This window comes from Phyllobates terribilis, unplaced genomic scaffold, assembly GCF_046119375.1.
Source record: "Phyllobates terribilis strain yellow unplaced genomic scaffold, ASM4611937v1 Scaffold_1__5_contigs__length_1240528914, whole genome shotgun sequence".
Lineage (NCBI taxonomy): Eukaryota > Metazoa > Chordata > Amphibia > Anura > Dendrobatidae > Phyllobates > Phyllobates terribilis.
In genome coordinates, this window is record NW_027362761.1 from 329,925,751 (window position 1) to 329,943,833 (window position 18,083).

Below are 18,083 nucleotides of genomic sequence, written 5' to 3' on the forward strand. Positions count from 1 at the left end.
ACTGGTACTGGGTGCAATACTAATACCATGGCGTCGTACCATAGTTTACTGGAAATATTCCAGGCTGGTAGGAGGCGAGCAGATTCCCACAGAAAAGTGCCAGCAGTATGTTCAGGGACCCGCGCTTGTAGAAGGCAGAGACAACACCAGGAGAAATAGTGGCGGCTGGGGACCAAGTATGGACACGAGGCATGAGGCATGAGGTTGAGAAAAGCTTCTTCCTCCCCGAGCCTAAAAGGCCACATTTCAAGTGCAATCAGCTGCCCAAAAATGTGGCCGTTTAGTATTGCGGCCTGTGGGTAAGTGGGTGGGTGGGTGGCTGGCTGCATACTTGTGCTTGCATTCCAAGTAACAGAAAACTAATTATATGGTTGCCTCTATCATCATCATGGCCTCACCTCGGCACTATGAACTCTCCTGAAGGAGAAGACAGGGCCCACTGGAGGAGTCTCTGGTTTTCTAGTGGACCCGTCCAACCCTGCCGAGAAGCAGCCCTGGCTAAGAAAAGTGTGGGGAAAGGTTCCTGGATACTCTATGGCAGCTTTTTTAATGTGGATCAAACGTGCTTATGCATGTTATTTCTCAAACTGCATTGCAGATCAGGCCATTGCCCAACTCTCTAGTCATGAAATTAAATGCGCAAAGAAAGATGTTTGTGTGTCAAAGTACCAGCGAAAAGTGCGAGTTTATGTTGGACAGGCTGCCATTGCTTCTGCAACAAGCTGCATTAGAGGACTTCCTGAGAGAAATGACACCCAGAGTAGATACGGTTTCCCTCTATGCCAGTCCTTTCACCAAGCTAAAGAATATGGCTGTGGTGAAATACAACTCTCAGCAAAAAAAGCTGTGGACTGGCTTCATACTGTCCCTGGCGACATTCACTTGACCACGTGTTTGTGGGTAGGTGGTCCTTCCCAGTAAGTGCACTGGGGAGGGCACGGGTAATGTTGTGGGACCCATGCTTTTGGAAGGCGGAGACGATACCGGGAGAAATAGTGGTTGCTGGGGACCGAGTTTGGACTCCCGGCCACCGCCGGCATGAGGTTATGAAAAGCTTCTGCCTCCACGAGCCTAAAAGGCCACATTTCAAGTGAAAGCAGCTTCAGAGGACTTCCTAGGAGAAATGACAGCTGGAGTAGATATGGTTTCCCAAGTCCTTTCACCAAGCTAAAGAATATGGCTGTGTTGAAACACAACTCAGCAAAAAAAGCTGTGGACTGGCTCCGTACCGTCCCTGGCCACATTCACTTGACCACGTGTTTGTGGGTAGGCGATCCTTCCCAGTAAGTGCACTGGGGAGGGCACGGGTAATGTTGTGGGACCCGTGCTTGTGGAAGGCGGAGACTATACCGGGAGAAATAGTGGCGGCTGGGGACCAAGTATGGACACCTGGCTGCCACCGGCGTGAGCTTATGAAAAGCTTCTGCCACGAGCCTAAAAGGCCACATTTCAAGTGCAGGCAGCTGTCAAAAATTTAGCAGTATAGTATTGGAGCCTGTGGGTGGGTGGCTGGCTGCATACCTGCGCTTGCATTCCAAGGAATGGGGTATGGACAACTGAACGCTGCACTGGGACAAGGACGTGGAAGGTGATTGTTGCAAGTCTGCAATGACAGCTGTATGGTGGGAGGCATCTTTGCATGCGCCAAGGATCACTTATGATGGGCACACTTTTAGGCAGTGACCTGGGAGTCAGAGATGCTTTCAGAGGCCTTCCCCATGCTGTTCCTATGTCTTTTCAGCACTGTATGCATGTGTCTGATGATGTGTCACACACCACAAGGTTGTAAAATGTTAAACGTGTGAACTACAGTACGTGTGAACATAGCCCAAGGTGTGGAGGAGTATTTTGGTTTTGGTTATTTAGTTTGCCTTATATACAAGTCATTACCCTAGAAAGAATGTTCCTTAGCATATTTCCCAGGAAAATTCATTTTGGATTCATTTTGGTATATTTTATTGTGAGTCCGTAAAAGTGGCTTAATACCTCTGATAACGTTGTTGACAGCAGTGACCTGGGAGTCAGAGATGCTTCCAGGGGTCTTCCCCATGCTGTTCCCATGTCATTTGAGCATTGTTTCCATCAATTTGGGCAATTTTTAGGCCCTCTGCAGACCGCCGGGGGGAGCCACCTGAAAACTGCTCGAGTTTTCCATAGACTTACATTGAACTCGTTGCTCGGGTCAAGCACCTGAGTATTCCAATTTGCTCGACCAGGGCATCAAGCACCCGAGCATTTTAGTGCTTGCCCATCACTACTAAACACTATTGAGAACTGGTGAGCGCTTCTTAAATGAGAGATTATGATGAATGAAAACAGTCACTTCTTTGAACAGTGTTTGGGAGGCAGACAGATAGATTGCAGATACACAATGCCACCTCTTAGGTGTTATTTAATATACTATGGGGCTCCACTTAGAAGCTACTGTACTTGTCCATTATGAGTGCAGCAGAGGGAGAAGCAGTCTATGCTGGGAGAGCAGGTGATAATCACTCAGGTGCATCTCCCTGGATCTTCTGCTGTCAGCCCAGGCTTATACGATATAAAACACTTGGGTTGGGTATTCCTAGTGAATACTTGCTCCAACAGTGCAGTTCCCTCTCACTCCCACTACATGTAGCATTCAGATTACATATTCTGTCTGCTCCCAAAATTAGCACTTTCTACTGCCCCACTAGATACTCTGCTGCCCTTTCACCTTTGTGTGTGGGTTAAGCCTACCTTACCACCCCCTTTGTACTGTGCTTGTCTGTTATTGTGCTGTGTTGTATATCCTGTGCAGGGGAGGTAAGGGTTAAGCTTGTGGAATGGGAATGTTGGGACATTGTTGCAGTATCGAACTCCGGCCACAAGAGGTCTCTGTTGCATCTGAAAAAAACTCGATGGTGTTTTAGTCAATTGAAGCAGGAAGTAGACAGAGCAGGTGAATCGTGTGAGATCCTGAAGTTCGGTGTGTGCAGTGTGCTGGGAGCTGAGCAGATCATTGAGGAAAGGTGAAACTGTGCCTGTGACTCTTGCCAGAGAGGAAAAATTACTTTGGGGGGACGACTACGGTTGGATGCAGAGTTGGATTTCACCCAAGGCACCTGCTGTAATGTGAATGGCCTTCTGCTAGTCTGTCAGGTTAAAACTGCATTCCAGGTGACAAGTCCAGGATCCATTCCTTGGCCTCCCAGCTGAACTGCCGATCGGACTATGAGGCAGACTCTTCAGTGATCAGTTAACGGTCGATAAGCCCTGAGCTCAGTCCCTACCACATGGATCCCGGTGGGAGCGTGCAAGCAGATTTTAGAGAGTGTTTGGCGCCAAACATAGATTCTCAGTTAGAGACATTGTTTGCTAATAGGGCTGTGTGCATCTTAGCTAGATCTTCTCCTCAGTGGGTGAGCTTGTGTACAGATAGCATAAGAAAATTGTAATCGTAGAGAATTGTTAAGTTTGTGAATCTCTGCACTGCACCACTACAGGGGCCGCCTCTTGCACCCATCTAATTACATCCTTGCTCTGGGTAACTGTAATGCACACGCCCGGGCTGAGTGGCGTGTGCGTGTATATGTAGTGATTCCACTGGACCGTGCTGGAGAGTGAATGCCTGGAGGGGCATAACTAAGTATCCACCCGATCCGACCAGGGTCGCACGACGGCATACGACGCCAGTGCACCAAGGAGGAACCGAGCAGAGGGACCAGGTGCTACTCCAGGACAGACCTCGGACACGGCTGTTGACCCACACAGGGGAATACAGGAACAGGCAGGCTAGGCTGGCACACAGACTGCTGGGCATAGGCAGACACGGTGGACAAACAGCAGAGTGAGGCCGCCCAGAGCGGCGAGCAAGAGCAGAACAAGACGAGACCGCCTGGAGCGGTGAGCGAGAGAAGAGCAGGACAAGGCCACCTGGAGCGGTGCGCAAGAGAGGAGCAGGACGAGACTGCCGAAGCAGCGAGCAAAGGGTCAGAGCAGAGCGAGACTGCCGGAGAAGCGAGCAAAGGGTCAGAGCAGAGAGTGACTGCCGGAGCAGCGAGCAAAGGGTCAGAGCAGAGAGAGACTGCCTGAGCAGCGAGCAAAGGGTCAGATCAGAGAGAGACTGCCGGAGCAGCGAGCAAAGGGGTTAGAGCAGAGCGAGACTGCCGGAGCAGCGAGCAAAGGGGTCAGAGCAGAGCGAGACAGCCGGAGCAGCTAGCAAAGAGTCACAGCAGAGCGAGACTGCCGGAGCAGCGAGCAAAGGGTCAGAGCAGAGCGAGACTGCCGGAGCAGCGAGAAAAGGGTCAGAGCAGAGCAAGACTGCCGGAGCAGCAAGCAAAGGGTCAGAGCAGAGCAAGACTGCTGGAGCAGCGAGCAAAGGGTCAGAGCAGAGAGAGACTGCTGGAGCAGCGAGCAAAGGGTCAGAGCAGAGCAAGACTGCGGAGCAGCGAGCAAAGGGTCAGAGCAGAGCGAGACTGCCGGAGCAGCGAGCAAAGGGTCAGAGCACAGCGAGACTGCCGGAGCAGCGAGCAAAGGGTCATAGCAGAGAGAGACTGCCGGAGCAGCGAGCAAAGGGTCAGAGCAGAGCGAGACAGGGCTCTGTTCACACGGAACAGACTGGAAGGGAAAGGTAGAACCAGGTACACACAGGATACTTGCAATGAAGTAGCGAGTGGGCCACAAACTCACAAACGGGAGTACAGGGACAATGAGCAGGAGTTAGGTACGGGATCAGAATCTGCAGGAAAAGGGAAGGTACGGACATAAAGGAAAAGAGGTAACAGGCTAGGAGAGTATTCAGACAAGAACAGACACAGCAGCAAGATACAGGAGCGGGTCTATGTATGCGGCCCCTAGAAGGCGGAACGAACAGGCTAGGAGCGTGTTCAGACAGGAGCAGGCAAGATACAGGAACAGATCTAGGTATGCGGCCCCTAGAAGGCGGAAAGATCAGGCTAGGAGCGTGTTCACACTGGCCTGGAAATACAGCCTCCAGGATAGGCAGAAGACAACAGACTAGAAGATAGTTCAGACAGGACACAGTTCAGACATGGGAACTGATACCGCAAGACAGGAAACATAGACAGGACCTGGCACGTCAGTGACAGAAGCCAACTGACAGAACACAATGCTCAGGCAGGGTTTCTTGGGAGGAGCTGGGTTAAATACCAGGTGACAGACATCAATAGGCTGAGGACACATCAGGGGTGTGTCTGCAGCAGGTACAAGAAACAGGAAGTGATCGGGCGCCGCCCTTAAGCAGCAGAAACAGAGGCAAGCAGACAGCATGGAGGGAAGCCAGGCTAGCAGACTGGACTGGAGATCAAGTGCGCGCTCTTGCACAGTGGGAGATGGACCACTATGCAAGAACGCCGCCAGGTATGTTACAGTACCCCCCCCTTATGCCCCCTCTTCTTCAGGCCTGCCAGAATGTTCCGCAGGGAATTCGAGGGCCAATCCTTCACTTCAAGGAGATTACTTCCACTGTCCACAGGAAAAACTGGTCTCATCTGGTTAGCTAGGATGCTACCTCCTATCCAGCCATCCTCAGCAACAGATGAAACGGGTGGAGTACCAGGAACAGCACACAAGGAAGTCTCTCTCCACTTATTATCAGGTAGCACCCCAGAGGGTTCAGGAGACAACTGGAAGTCCTCCGCCGGGTTGGAGGGGTGCAGAGACTCGGGGGTAACCTCTGCTTCGGAGTACACTAGGTCGTACTCGCTGGAAGAAACGGGCGAGGTATCAGGTACCGAGTATAGGAGAGTCCCTGTCCATTCGTTATCAGGTAGCACCCCGAAGGATTCAGGAGACAACTGGAGGTCCTCCTCCTGGTCAGAGGGGTGTAGAGACTCAGGGATAACCTCTGCTTTGGTGTACACTAGGTCGGACTCACTGGAAGAAGCGGCCGAGGTAACAGGTACCGAGTATAGGAGAGTCTCAGTCCATTCACTATCAGGTAGCACCCCGAAGGGTTCAGGAGACAACTGGAGGTCCTCTGCCTGGTCGGAGGGGTGTAGAGACTCTGGGATAACTTCTGCTTCGGAGTACACTAGGTCGGACTCACTGGACGAAGCGGGCGAGGTATCAGGTACAGAGTATAGGGAAGACTCTGTCCATTCGCTACCAGGTAGCAACCCGAAGGGTTCTGGAGACAACTGGAGGTCCTCCGCCTGGTCAGAGGGGTGTAGAGGCTCGGGGTTAACTACCGCTTTGAGGTACCCATTGTCAGGCTCACAGGACGGAGCGGACGAAGTATCGGGTACCGGGTGTAGGGAAGTCTCTCTCCATTTGTCATCAGGTGGTATCCCGGAGGATTCAGGAGGCAACAGGGGGTCCTCCGCCAGGTAGTAGAGATGCACAGACTCGGAGGTAATCACTGCTTCAGAGTACCCTTGGATAGGCTCACCGGTTGAAGTGGGTGAAGCATCAGATACCGGGTGCAGGAAGTCCTCCTGTGTGGATTCTAGGTGGGCAGAAGTCTCTTCGGGCAGGAGAACTGGTGCGCTACCCAGCACATCACCCGTCAGGGCTGCTCCGGGATACAGGGAAGTGACGCTTCAGCAGGGACTTCCAGGTTGGGGTCAGGAGGTCTTTGGGAAGACAGACCATGGCGTGACGGCTTGCCTCTACGCCTAGCACATCTGGACTGCCTCTTGAGGTTGGGAGGAGTATTCCGGAGAGCGTAGTCATCCTGTGTGGATTCTGGGTGGGCAGTAGTCTCTTCGGGCAGGAGGACTAGTGCGCTACCCACACACATTACCCAACGGGGCTGCTCCGGGTTATTGGGAAGTGAAGCTTCAGCAGGAGCTTTTGGATTAGGGTCATCGAAGACCATTAGAAAGGCCACCAGGAAGGCCATTATGTCCAGGACGATAGGATCCTGTGCGTCCAATAGGGGGGTGATCCATTTCAAGGCATCACCCGCTAGGTAAGACATCATGAATCCCACCTTAACCCGATCGGTGGGAAAACAAAGAGGGTAGAACTTGAAGTGTAGCAAGCATTGCTCCACAAATGAACGACTCTGTCTTGGATCCCCATGGTACCGTGGCGGATCCGCAGGAATGAGTGCAGAAAGTTCCATCTGGACGGGAGAGTAATTCGCCTGGAACTCAGCTAAAGAAAAATTTTTATTTATTTATTTTTTTTATTTATTTTTAATGCACGTATTCGCTGGAAAACGTCTCAGAGAGCGAAGGCCGTGGGGCTCAACGGGAACCATGGCCTGAGCATGCTGTAATGCACACTCCCGGGCTGAGTGGCGTGTGCGTGTATATGTAGTGATTCCACTGGACCGTGCAGGAGAGTGAATGCCTGGAGGGGCGTAACTAAGTATCCACCCGATCCAACCAGGGTCGCACAACGGCATACGACGCCAGTGCACCAAGGAGGAACCGAGCAGAGGGACCAGGTGCTACTCCAGGACAGACCCCGGACACGGCTGTTGACCCACACAGGGGAATACAGGAACAGGCAGGCTAGGCTGGCACACAGACTGCTGGGCATAGGCAGACACTGCTGGTAAGCAGACTGGCGGATGCTGGCAAGCATGACTGGTTTGCAGGCAGGGAGGTACTGGCAGGTACGACAGGTTGGAGCACCGAGTGGATAGGACCCAGTACAGACTGGGACTCAGGAACAGAACCGCAGACGCGGTGGACAAACAGCAGAGTGAGGCCGCCCAGAGCGATGAGCAAGAGCAGAACAAGACAAGGCCGCCTGGAGCGGTGAGCGAGAGAAGAGCAGGACAAGGTCGCCAGGAGCGGTGCGCGAGAGAGGAGCAGGACGAGACTGCCGAAGCAGCGAGCAATGGGTCAGAGCAGAGCGAGACTGCTGGAGCAGCGAGCAAAGGGTCAGAGCAGAGCGAGACTGCCGGAGCAGCGAGCAAAGGGTCAGAGCAGTGCGCGACTGCCGGAGCAGCGAGCAAAGGGTCAGAGCAGAGCGAGACTGCCAGAGCAGCGAGCAAAGGGTCAGAGCAGAGCGAGACTGCCGGAGCAGCGAGCAAAGGGTCAGAGCAGAGCGAGACTGCCGGAGCAGCGAGCAAAGGGTCAGAGCAGAGCGAGACTGCCGGAGCAGCGAGCAAAGGGTCAGAGCAGAGCGAGACTGCCGGAGCAGCGAGCAAAGGGTCAGAGCAGAGCGAGACAGGGCTCTGTTCACACGGAACAGACTGGAAGGGAAAGGCAGAACCAGTTACACACAGGATACTTGCAATGAAGTAGCGAGTGGGCCACAAACTCACAAACGGGAGTACAGGGACAACGAGTAGGAGCTAGGTAGGGGATCAGATTCTGCTGGAAAAGGGAAGGTACGGACATAGAGAAAAACAGGTAACAGGCTAGGAGAGTATTCAGACAAGAACAGACACAGCAGCAAGATACAGGAGTGGGTCTAGGTATGCGGCCCCTAGAAGGCGGAACGAACAAGCTAGGAGCGTGTTCAGACAGGAACAGGCAAGATACAGGAACGGGTCTAGGTATGCGGCCCCTAGAAGGCGGAACGAACAGGCTAGGAGCGTGTTCACACTGGCATGGAAATTCAGCCTCAAGGATAGGCAGAAGACAACAGACTAGAAGATAGTTCAGACAGGACACAGTTCAGACACGGGAACTGATACCGCAAGACAGGAAACATAGACAGGACCTGGCACGTCAGTGACAGAAGCCAACTGACAGAACACAATGCTCAGGCAGGGTTTCTTGGGAGGAGCTGGGTTAAATACCAGGTGACAGACATCAATAGGCTGAGGATGCATCAGGGGTGCGTCTGCAGCAGGTACAAGAAACAGGAAGTGATTGGGCGCCGCTCTTAAGCAGCAGAAACAGAGGCAAGCGGACAGCATGGAGGGAAGCCAGGCTAACAGACTGCACTGGAGATCAAGTGCGCGCTCTTTCACAGTGGGAGATGGACCACTATGCAAGGACGCCGCCAGGTATGTTACAGTAACTCTTGGAAACCGCATTAGGTGGAAGCACAGGTCAGGCACATTATAGTTTATCTTATAGTTCATCCTGGGCCTGTAAGTTGTGCAGCGCAGGGGTCCTAGCTGTCCTGGGCTAGGTGTGTGCGAAATGTATCTATGTTTCTTTCTTGCGTTATGGGGGTAATCCAGTTTCCATTCCTAGTAAAAAGTGGTTCCCTAACAAATTGTCTGGTATTATCCTTTGTCCTCGGCCCACTGTATTCTGAGAGAGACCTCCCTGGTACATGGTCTACAAGCTCCCGACAGTGCTCCCTTCTCTGATATTTATATAAATATGAACACTTTGATGAATTGGGGTCTATTTGTACTAGTGGATTCACTGGCTATAGTTATGTCTGCATCCCAATATAACACTCATTGAGGTATGACTGCTAAGAAGACTATTCAAGTTGCAGTATTTTTTCACTGTTTAATAAAAAAATGAATTGCATATCGCTTGTTTATTTTAATGGATGCATAGGTTTGCAGAAACTGTGCAGCCATAAACAGTAAGTAACTCATTTATAATTAATTTCAATTGATAGATGCAGAAGAAAGGAGTTTTATGAAATAGATTCTTAGCAGCCGTCCATCGGATACACACCACGCACGCTGAATGGTATGTAACACCCTAGCCTATGAATGGGTAACCCGTCCTGGACAAATTCTTTCTGCTTGTTTCTCCGGCTAAAATTAAATCTGTTGATTTAATATTTTTGTAAGATGCTATTGAATATTTACATTTAGCCGATTGAAGATTTTGCAATATTGAGCTGGTACATGCTTAGCAGAAAAAGCCATAGCAATTATAGTAAGTGCTTTAAAGTTTTAAAGGTTTAAAATAAATGACACAGTGACAAAATGCCAGCTATAATCAAACCTTCTTAATCAGCTTGACTTCTCTTTTGATGACACAGCGCTCAAGGAGGCTAAAAGGGTTTTACATTTGAATTCTGTATCTGAAATTCTTATCTTGTTGGTATATATTCAGTGGTGACATGAAAATGTGGCATAAATGAAGTGGTCATGTCCTACGCTGCACATTTAATGGCAGCAAATTTTAAACACAACTTTTTATGGCACATATGTCTTGTAATCCCTATATTTATATTTACAAATGTCTGATATATGTGTTGAGTACAGACACACTATTCATATTTTACCTCATCTTACTTTTGCTGATGTACAATATGGGCTGTCTGCAGTGCACCAAGGCACACTATATTAGGGCGAGCATTAGCATATGACCCAGTATTTTACTGGGCCCCAGTGGAGGGAGAAGGAGCCCCCTTTTGATTTCTGCTCTGCATGTACTCTGACAACACTCAAGGGATGAAATACTGTTAGTAAGACATTATTTGTGGCAATCAGTAAACATTTTTTCTGCATTTAATCCATAATTAAAAGGGCTGTTCACTATTTAATAGTTAAGAACTTAAGGTAGGTTATCAATCTGTAAGAGAAATAGTTAAGAACTTAAGGTAGGTTATCAATCTGTAAGAGAGTGGAAGGTTGACCAGCATCCCAGGTAAATGTTATAAAAATTGTAATCTGTTAATACATTTCTCAGTTTTTGCATTTAGTTATAAGCGTACTATGAAAGCTAATACTAACTGAGGGAGTTTTGTGTAGTAAATGGTTAACAATTAATGGGAAGGCTCAGGGAGGGGCTTCAGCAATATAAGGGGCTGTAGAGGATTAGCACTTCAGAGAGCCTGTAGTTACAGCACAGTGAGCATCAGCCAGGGTCGGACTGGGGGCACCGGGACACCGGAGAATTCTCCGGTGGGCCCGGGTCCTCGGCGGGCCCCTGAGCAGGATGCACGGGGCCCGCTGGTTAACATGGCCGCCGGTGCACCTGCAATGGGGCCCAAAGGTGGAGGGGGGGCCCTTGCAGTGCGGCTGATGACGGGAATCTGGCCTGCTTCGTGAACCCCCAGGCTCCGGGGGGCCCATGGCCAGATTTCCCTCATAGTGTGCGGCAGGCAGGGAGCGATTCGATCCCTCCCGTTCCGCTGCTGACGGGAAGAAAATGGCAGCGGAGTGGAGGGATCCGTCCTGTGCTTTTTGCCCACCGCTTTCTCCCTGACACATGCTCGCACTGCTTGATGACGTCACAATGCAGCGCGGGCCTGTGTCAGGGAGAAAGATGACGGGCAAAAAGCCAAGGACGATGCTGCAGGGTAACGAGCAGAGAGGGTAAGTGTTGTTGTTTTTTTTTTTTTTAACTAATACAGTGGTGATGGAGGAGGTAGGGGGGAGATGAGGGAGAGCAACAAAGATGGAGGAGGTGGATGGAGATGAGGTAGAGCAATGGGGATGGAGGAGGTGGGGGAGATATGGGAATGGTGATGGAGGAGGTGGGGGAGATATGTATGGCATGGGGATGGAGGATGTGGGGGGTATATGACATGGCAATGGTGATGGAGGAGGTGGGGGAAGATATGGCAATGATGCTGAAGGAGGAGGCAGGAGATATGGCAATGATGATGGAGGAGGTGGGGATGATATGGCAATGATGATGGAGGAGGTGGGGAGATATAGCATGGCAATGATAATGGAGAAGGTGGGGGAGATATGGCAATGATGGAGGAGGTGGGGGGAGATATGGCAATGATGATGGAGGAGGTGGGGGAGATATGGTAATGATGATGGAGGAGATGGGGGAGATATGGCAATGATGGTAGAGGAGGTGGGGGGAGATATGGCAGTGATGGAGGAGGTGAGGGTAGATATGGCAAGGATGATGGAGGAGGTGGAGGTAGATATGGCATGGCAATGATGATGGAGGAGGTGGGGGTAAATATGACAATGATGATGGAGGAGGTGGATGGAAATATGGCAATGATTAAGGAGGTGGGGGAGATATGGCAATGATGAAGGAGGTGGGGGAAGATATGGCAATGATGAGGAAAGAGGTGGGGGGAGATATGGCAATGATAATGGAGGAGGTGGGGGGGATATGGCATGGCAATGCTGATGGAGGAGGTGGAGGAGATATAAAAATGATGGAGGAGGTGGGAGAGAACAATGATGGAGGAGGTGGGGGAGAACAATGATGGAGGAGGTGGGAGAGAGCAATGATGGAGGAGGAGGGGAAAGCAATGATAGAGGAGGTGGGGAGAACAATGATGGGGATGGGGGAGAGTAAAGATGGAGGAGGTGGGGGAGAGCAATGATGGGGAATTATTTGGATGCTATATACTGTTAATATGTGGTCTGGTCATGGTGTGGCAGTATTTCTCCCTTGTATGTAGTACTATTGGTGTTGGTATAGTGGATTATGTTGTGTATGGAGGTCATTTGTTCTCTCTGATATTAATTAGAAGATTCTTTATTTCCATTAGTGATTAAATACTTGGAACAAGATGCACTTACAGGGGTACTCCGGGGAAAACAAGTGATCACCTCTCCACAGGATCAGTGATAAATTATTGATTAGTGAGGGACTGACTGCTGGGACCTGCACTGATTGGTAGAATGTGGAGTTTTTATCCCATTAGACTGGAGCTCATGCACGACTTGACCACTGATCAATTCATTCCCTCAGTTGCTGTTCTTGTTTTTTTCTGGACGCCTCAAAGAGAATGAATGAGGCTGCGGTCAGATGTCCCACCGGCAAGCTGCATTTTAAAATATGAATAGCTAAGTGTCCTGTTAGGGACAAAATGTCCCCATTCTTCCGATCAGTGCGTTTTTCAATGTTCGAATCCCTTTAATGCAAACTAACGTAATTGTACATCCCAGTTATAGCGGTGCACAGTAGATGTGCAGGAGCCGCCTGTGATTTACAGTCGACGCTCCACTATAACAGGGATAACGGCTAACAGGTATTTGCATATAGCTGTAGGGTGGGCCCGAAGGATCAATTCCTCCTGTGAGCCCCAGACACCCCAGTCTGACAGTGGCGTCATCCAGGCAGAAAGCAAATGTGAAACAGAAAAGAAAAAGTGGCAGAAGCATTTTCTTTGAAGTGAGTACAGCTCAGCAGGAAGGTGAGATCATAGTTGGGAACAATGTAGAGCAGAGTTACTGATAGTCTTGAGACTACTGTGCGCTGGAATATGTCAACCCTGTAACAGTGGTGGATTATAAGGTGCCTGGCTAGTGTTGAACATATAGAGAATGAAGACTATGTATTGCCTCATGTGAATATCTGCCGTAGCCGGTGTGCAGGAAGTATTAAAGCCAAAAAGGATTTGTTTTATTGTCAGATTGGAAGAAGTGTTAATCGAAGTGTAAAACATTGCCATGTATAACCATCTGTGTGAAAGCTCTGTCACTGTCATCTGTGAATAACCAGACAAACAGAAAAACAGGACTTAATAAAAGTTAAATGTCCATACACCTTATGTTAAGAATACGGTGATGCAGTCATCCCCAAAGCTGCCATGTGTCATGTAGTATTGAAAAACAGCATGGAACGCATTGAATTTTTCAATACTTCACTTATCATTTATCAATTTTCAGTTCCTTTCTCAAACACTAGAAAGGGGAGGATCCCTGAAATGTTGCCACAGATGCAGACTAGTGATGAGCGAGCATGCTCGCTACTCGAGATTTACGAGCATGCTTGGGTGTTCTCCGAATATCTTCAGCGTGTTCGGGTGTTATGTTTGAGTCACGCGTGCACATGATTTGCAACTGTTTGACAGCTTTAATACATGTGAGGAATGCATGTTTCTAAGGCATTCCTCACATGTATTAAAGATGTCAAACAGTCGCAAATCATGCACACGCGTGACTAAAACATAACGGCCGAGCACACTGAAGTTATTCGGTGAGCACCGAAGCATGCTCGCCGAGAGGGTTAACAGAACATACTAGCTCATCATTAATGCAGACCTTTTATTTGTCAAGCAGCATCTCTGCCTTTGCTCTCTGCAGTGAATGGATCGTCTGCATCAGATTAATTGGATTTTTACTTATTGTAGTTGATCATTGTCTATAATTGCTATACTTCCATGGAAAATGTTGGAATTGCAAATTGATATTTGATAAATGGAATATTGAAAAAATTCTATGTGGTTTGTACAGTTTCTATATATTGTGTAGTGTGCATTCTCGAGTACTACCGCTGAAATCACATTCACTTTAAACGGAAGCTATCATCAGAAAATGACATTGTTTAAATCAAGTTTCTGTGTGACATGTACAGTACTTATTTGTTTTTATTTCTTTTGGCAATCATTTTTTTCATGTCACATTCTTTAATGAAAAATAAAATGAGTAATCTAGCATTTTTCAAAGTGACCACTGGGGCTTTTTTTATCGGGCTTTTTTACACTCAACACTTCCTGTTGTTTCATGAAATGTTTTTATCAAGGCTTTTTATTGTAAGGTGCCCCAGCGAGGTAGTCGTGGGCGAGCTGTGGCCCCTGCTCACTCTGGCACCATACAGCCGATGTGTGTCCTCCCTCTGATGTGCTCCAGTGTATGTGGTACTCTCCACTTACTTCAGACCATCCGGTCGTGGCTGTCTCCAGGCATTGCTCTTCTGGAACCAGGGCATCAATAAATTCAGAGGACACAAGGTTCTTAACCATAACTGGGACTTTACTTGGGGAAGAGGAATATGTACAATATTTACAGGCATATATAATGAATAAGGCCCAACGGGTTGTCATCTCTCTCACAAATACTGGAAACAACTTCAGCCCTGGTTCCCTCTTTAAGTGAAGAATCTCTGTGGCTCTATTATCTAGCCCTAGAGAATTTTCCTCACCAGTGACACTATATCCAGATCCTATATCTCCCCATGTCCTAGCTTCTTCTGCAGCCTGCAGACAGAATATGCCCCGGGTCCTCAATACCTCTGTTGAGTTTCTCCGGCCGGCTAACGGGACTCTTGTGTAGGGAATCTTCGCTCTGTTTATCCTACTGTCTGGGGTATGGGGCTCCCGTCTGTCCTAGCAGCCAGTATACTTAGGCTGCCCCTACGGTACTCTGTCTAAGCTCTCACTGAGTTCTTTCTGGAAACTCACCACAGGTTTCCTAAAGTGCCCACCCTCTATGGGCTGTCTTCACACACACCTACAATCCTGCTAGCAGACTTGCACTATCAACTGTGCCTGGGACAGTGGCATCTTGTGGCTGGTTACCAATACTACAGCCCACAAGAAATTATATCAGGAACATGCTTTATACACACTTTATGCTTGAACATGGCACTAAGTTCCCCCTCTACTCTACTGGCTGGATCATCACAGCTAACCCCTTAACTGGAGCTCAGAGAGATCTAACTATGGGAACATTCTCTTTTAAATCTTCCACTGCCAAAGGAAGGCTACATCCTTCCCCACTACTACATTCCCCCACACTTTAATGATGGTCGTCCTCGACCTTACCAGGCAACAAATCACACATTAACACTTTTAGCATATATCACACTACTAAAACATTTTAGTACAAGACTGGTCCTGAAGTCTTCTTCTTGTGTGGGAGACCGGCCCTTCTCGGTTAAGGGTCCCGGAACAGCAACTCAGACAGTCCTTTGTCATAACTTTCAACAATTCTCAAGAGTAGCGGTCTTTCTTGGTAAGGACCCCGGAAACACAGTGTCTGTGTCCATATTATTAAGGCAGGTTAACACACCGATAGCCCTCAATCTACTTCAAGGGCTGCATTCTGAGGCACACAGTCACAGGAAACACCCCATGAGGCTCTTTCTTCTTGGACCTAGCGGGGGACACCGGTTCTTCCCGCTAGGCCGCAAGTCTCTTAGTATCAGATGATGCCCATCCTCTAGGTGTGCCTCAGTGCTGCAAATTTCAGCAGAAAAAGGCGCAGACCAACCTTCAGCCGTCTGCTGCTACTACAGGCCTACCTGGCCTCAAGAGTATCTTGAACAGTCCCTCCGATTCCTATTAGGAGAAACAAACAGGCCTTCTGGCCACGAAGGTGAAGCAGTAGTCCCTCAAATTATTTATGTAAAACAGTTCTCAACTTGAAAAACAGGGAAGTTTGCCCCAAGCAGACATTTTCACAGTCGCCTCACCTGAACAGTGTGAGACGGGTCCCTGCAAAACATTTGCAATGGGGCTGGTTAGCCCTAGGCCATCTCCCCTTCACTTTTTCTTCTGGGCCTCCCTCTGCTCCTTCATGAAGTCAGCCCAGGCATTGGGGAAGGGTTGGTCGGGAAGCCTACTGGGCCTGGGGTGTTCTTTCTCTGAAGTGGCGCTCTCGCAGCCCACTTGAGTGGGACCATAGCTGGTCACTCCAAAGTTCTGGACCACCTGGCCTGCCAATACTCCACGCCGCTGTTCTCCCGGCGGCTTACAACCCTCAAAGGGAGCCCTCTCTTCCGGCTCCTGAGGCCTGCCATGGCCCCACTTTTCACTGGGTGGGGTCCACCCCGACTCCCAATAGCTCGATTTGTCAGTCTTATAAATTCCCATTCGTGTCTTCTTTGGCACACTCTGATCACCCCAGCAGTCCAAACGGTACTCACGGACCACCGGAGCTGTCTGCATGGCCTCTCCATGGACTCGGTCCACCGCTTTTTGGGCCTTCATCGCCACTGCGATGCCAGGGGTTTTCGCTCCCCGAGCAGAGGGCATCTCCTGCTCCGCGTCCATTTCTTCCTTGTTAATATCCATAAGCCGGCAGTCATGGGGCACACTCGAGTCTCGACCGCCATGTGACATCGTCGTTTGGGGCTTTCCACTTAGCTTCCCACCTCTCATGCGTTGAGAAGAAAATGGCTCTTGTAGTTTCCCGATGATGTGCTTCCTGTGCGTCCTGCTCTGCCTTTTCCTAGGCCGAATTTCTGACACAAACGGCGTGTCATGAATCACTCTCAGTGGCTCTGCCTTCAGCCACACCTCCTTCCTGGGCGCACTGGTATTCACTGGGCCGGACTTCACTCTGCGCCATGCCCTCTTCTTAACCATACCTCCCATTTTGGGAAGAATCTTCACCACTGGGCCCATCCTCCCCTGGGCCGGAACTCGTAGGGGCTGGATATCTTTTCGTGCTCTTTGGCGCCGTCCACTCCCACGATAGGCGGTTCTTCTCCTATACTTTACCGCCATTGTCGCTATCTTGGAATCCATGCTTCAGGCCGCCATATTGAGCCGCATGTCTTCCAACACTTTCTCTTCAGTGTTCTGGGTCGGCTCTTCCCTGTTTTCTTCATGCAAGGAGCTCGCCTCCTGCCGACTGCGCCAAATGTAAGGTGCCCCAGCAAGGTCATGGGCGAGCTGTGGCCCCTGCTCGCTCTGGCAACCTACAGCCAATGTGTGTCCTCCCTCTGATGTACTGCAGTGTATGTGGTGCTCTCCACTTATTTTGATAGATCGGACCTTTCTAAATGCAGCGATACCACGCATGTATTTTTTTAATTGTTTTACTTTCAATGGGGCAAAAGTGGGTGATTTGAACTTTTGTGCTAATCTTTTACTTTTTTTATATTTTAAAAAACTTTTTTTTCACTTTTTACTTTTTTTAATAGACCCCTTAGGAGACTTAAAGCTGAGATTGTCTGATTGCCTGTGCTATACACAGTGTTTCAGCATTATTATGTATGGCAGAAATGACAATCTCCTATGAACGCCGGCCATAAGCCAGCGTTCACAGGTGTATAGAAATTACAGGCACGGGGGTCTTCTGCAGACCTTGGCTGTCATGACAACCCATCAGCGCCCCGTGATCACTTGACATGGGCGCCGATGGGCGGGATTTCAGACGCGCATCCGACTGTCGCATGTTAAATCTCGCTGTCAGAGATTGACAGCAAAATTTAACGGGTTAACAGCCACGAGTGGAGGTCCACTCCATCTGCAGCTGTTAAAGGCTAATGACAGCTATTTAAATCAGCTGTCATGTGTGGGGAAACATGCAGGCTCGGCATGTGAGCCTACATCAAAGGCAGGGACACTACATATGACGTAAATATATATCATATATCGGGAAGGGGTTAAACAATATATCATTTACTGATGATAGGTTCCCAATAATAGTAACTGAGCTCCAGTACCTTAGATTGGCAATTATACAGTGTTCTATTCTTGCTTCATCCACTGTTCATGCTGTATGCCACTAATACTGCAAACAGCTGATTAATGGGGAAGCCAGAGGTTGGTCCTCCACCAATCAAATATTGACCATCTATCCCATTGGTATCAAAATTTAAGCTATAAGAATCCCTTTAAGTTAA